Genomic DNA, 3870 nt, shown 5'->3' on the forward strand with positions numbered 1-3870 from the left:
CTGGAATGCGATGGCCGGGAATCGAACCCGGGTCAACTGCTTGGAAGGCAGCTATGCTTACCACTATACCACCATCGCCTGACATTTACGGTGGTCTCATCTAAAATCGGTCAGGGACAGTGCAGGGGACAGAGCGGGATGCTGAGGAGTGATCCTGATAAAGCCGTTTGTTTCCTCCACCCCCCCTCCTCCTCCTCCTCCTCCTCCTCCTCCACCCACTGAACCTCTGGAGCTCCAGCCGTCCACGTGTCCAGCTGGAGCAGTACCAGCTGCGTCCAGCAGAGGGGGCTCCGTGTCAGGGGTGTCTTGGATCATATCGGGTACATTTCAGGAACACATTGGATCGGTTAGTGCACATGTCGCCTACTTGCTCATTTTCCCATTTGTATTCTATTGTGGTGATATCTTGTCTCTTTTCTTGTTTAATTCCTTTAATTCTGGAGAAAACTATCTATATGTGTCTCTACTGTAACAGGCTGTTTAGTTATTTTTTACTGTAAATTGACCAAGTCTTTACTGTATAACCTGCACACAGTGTGCTGCTGTAAACCTGCAATGCATCATGGTTAAATTCATTGGTACATGATTTTACAGTAAATATATCTAGCTGTAAATCAAAACAGTAATTTTGCATCCCAGCCCATTCAACATCTTGTGAGCAAACCGCCATTGTCCAGAGACGCTTTCTTCATCTTTTGTCTTCACTATAAGATAAAAACCTTTTGTTAAAGCTAATTTAATTACACACGCTTTTATTGTGACATAAAGTTAACTGTGTGGGGGAGAGACCAGAGGGATACTCCTCCTTTATGCCATTGCTGAGATAAATGCTCGCACTGGAAGTATTGATAGATTAACCTGATCCACTTGGCGAAGGAGTAACTTTACTGGGTAAAGTTATGTTTGAACTTCCTGTGTGTGCTAGCTGCTAGCTGCTAGCTCCCTCAGGAGAAGCTTTGGCTTTTTTCCGAGCCACTGATAGACGTGGTTCCAAAGCAGTGAAGCGGACCAAGAGAACCAAGAGAACCAAGAGAACCTCGCCACATGGCGTTTCAAGATGAAACACCTCATTTTTTTAAATTTCTGTTCACCTTTTTACAAGACAACATTTAGAAAATAATATCTGTTTACATGGAGATGGCAGAAACATGGAGAAAGATGCTATTAGCATGTCGGACCACTAGTTGGTGCTGTTGGTTGTTTCTGCAATCAAACCAAACAGTTCATAAAGGTACATAAGAGCTTCATAATAAAGGTCACACATGGCAGGACTGCAGAACCAGGACTGAATGGAACCAAAACTACTGGAGAGGAGTTAACATTCCAACAGAAAAGGGTCTAACACGGAAAACTGAGCCTCTAAATGGAATCATCTACAGGAAGAACACTGAGAAGTTCTGCTTCGTGATAAAGAACCTGAGTGATGAGAGCTGTGTCTGTCTCCATCGTCCCATCAGGTCATGTTGATGAACCTCATCGTTCCACATTCACACTTCAGCGTTCCTTCCTGGCTTTGATTGCAGCGTCGCTTCCGTCCCCATAAGTTTGAATTCTTCATATTTGCGGAGACTGACCGTCTGTTCCTCCATGGGGGAGGAAGCTGCTCTGCGGAGTCTGTGATTGGGTGCTCCAGAAGCCGGACTTGACCCACTGATCAGGACTGAGACATATCCAGGGTCTGCTAATCCTGCTTCATCCAGTCCAGGCCTCAGGAGTCAGAGTTCTCTGTAAAGTGGAGTTCTGTGAAAATGACCTTTCACATCGATCTGCACATGCACGCAGTGTCCTGAAGGGGGCAGCAGTCTACACCCTGATGGGGCCTGGATGGACGGGCCTGCTGTGGACGCTCATCCATCCTGTCCCTGCTCCAGCTGATCCAAGAAAAAGAGACCACTCGACCTAATGCACATATGTTTAGAACCTGAGAAAATACAACCAGGTAGAACATGCAAGCCAACCCTGAAAGTTTTAGATTCGAGAAATGACGGTAACAAACCTACTAGTAGACCAGTTGCTGGTTGCTTTAATCATGGCAGCTGCTGGCTGTTGATACGAGGCAGCAGGTTTCACTTTCTCATTGTATTGGTTCAAGTATTTTGATATACAAGAGTTTATTTTCATTTATTTATTTATTTATTTTGGGCAGAGGGGGATCATGCATTGGTAATCCTGTAACAAACACAACCACTCTACGGATTGGGACTGACTGAAATGACCAAATATAACAAAAATCCCGAAAAGAGAATAAAACAAGGACCACAAACCGGTGTTTCATGCAAAGACTTTTATTTTGGAATAGTCTGCAGTACTGTACAACAGCACACCCTGCTGTCCCTACTGGAGATCATTCTCAACGATCACCTCGAATACAGACAAACGGCGTGTCTTCCCTTTTCACGATCATCTAAAAATACCTTGTTCTCTTTTAAATATGTAGCTTAACTTTGGAAAATAAAATATACATTATATGAAATATAACAGTTGTTTATTGAATAGACTATATTGTACCAAATGCACTTATATGCAAATACACCTTCTCTGTGATTTCTTACGCATTACATGCACCAGAAAAAAACCAAACCAAACAAAACAAAGAATGCTGCGCATACAAAAGAAGCTGTACATACTTCTGTATGAAAATAGAAAATATCAAAGCAAGATGTGCACCAATAGTCTAGGTTATGTTACAAAGAACTTGCATTACAAAAAGACCTACGAGAAGGACCAGATAGCACATTACCTGGAGCACAGAGGTACGAGGACTGGGCCGCTAACGGGACGGACACACACAGAAAAAACCCCGGCGCTGAGGTTTCACCCAACTGCCTACAGCCGGATCACAGCCGGACGGTCGGACGGCGCCGAGCCGGCGGCCGGCCTCAGCCAGGAATCTGAAACCCAGTGAATGTTGATGTCCAATGCATAGCGTCAAGTTTGGTTTGGTTTGCTTGGAAATTTCTCGTATTGCTACCCGATAAGTGAGTGTAGACCGATCGCCAGTTCTGCCCACAAACTGATACAAAGCACTGATATGTCAGCATTAAATTAGAGGAGACGTTGGCACACCGCCGTCTGAGCTCCTACAGCATCGATATGAAGCCCCGACGGCCTCATATCAGGGTCATTATTGCCAAAAAAACAGGTCTGCGAGTTTTGGTCGGGGTGGAATGGAATTGCTCGAGTCCAGTTTAACTTGGGATTCGTAAACACACAACAAGACTTGATGTGTTCCACACACAGGAGGCTCTCCAGGCACACGGCCATCAGAAGCTACAGCTCAACACGGCACCCAAGTCAACACAAGTCATGTTTGGTAGATCGCAACTTTGTCGCAACGCTTGGTTGTTTATTTTGTTTCTACATGTTCAGAATAAAGCATCAGCCAGCCGACGCTCCTGACGACGGAGCTTCATAAACTTTTACGGCGGCTGTTTATTTCATTTCTCAACTGGTGAGGAATTTGCATTTGTGGGATGAGCGTCAAAGCAAAGTCAGAACTTTTCCAAATCGTCTCTGCTGGTGGCCTCCAATGATCAGACGCCTGATTTCCTAAAAGCACCAGAAGAAGAGGAGCCGACAGCCAGAGAAGCCTCCGGAAGAGAGCGACGGCCTCGAGCCCACAGCAGCCATGTTCCGTCCAAACGAGGCTCCGTCGAAAAAAGGGACGTTCAGAAGGCTTGGAAGACTCCGCCCACACAACGCTTCCCGCTGGAAACACTTCCTGTTTGTTTTAGAAAGGTTTGGCATTTCCATGGCAACGTTTGGAAAGTGAAAAACACCCAGCAGGAACACTGAAAACCAGCAGTTCTCATGGTGGCCACTAGATGGTGCTGTTGGAAACCTCAGACATTCACATGGACAGAACCCCAG

At 45.5% G+C, this 3870-nt stretch overlaps 1 non-coding gene across 1 annotated transcript; it reads right to left on the reverse strand.

Annotated features, from left to right (window-relative positions):
- Positions 1 to 6: 6 nt before the first annotated feature.
- On the reverse strand, positions 7 to 78 carry trnag-ucc (transfer RNA glycine (anticodon UCC)). The gene has a single exon. It is a non-coding gene; the product is annotated as a tRNA-Gly (tRNA).
- Positions 79 to 3870: the final 3792 nt, after the last annotated feature.

Source organism: Salarias fasciatus, chromosome 9 (genome assembly GCF_902148845.1).
Source record: "Salarias fasciatus chromosome 9, fSalaFa1.1, whole genome shotgun sequence".
Lineage (NCBI taxonomy): Eukaryota > Metazoa > Chordata > Actinopteri > Blenniiformes > Blenniidae > Salarias > Salarias fasciatus.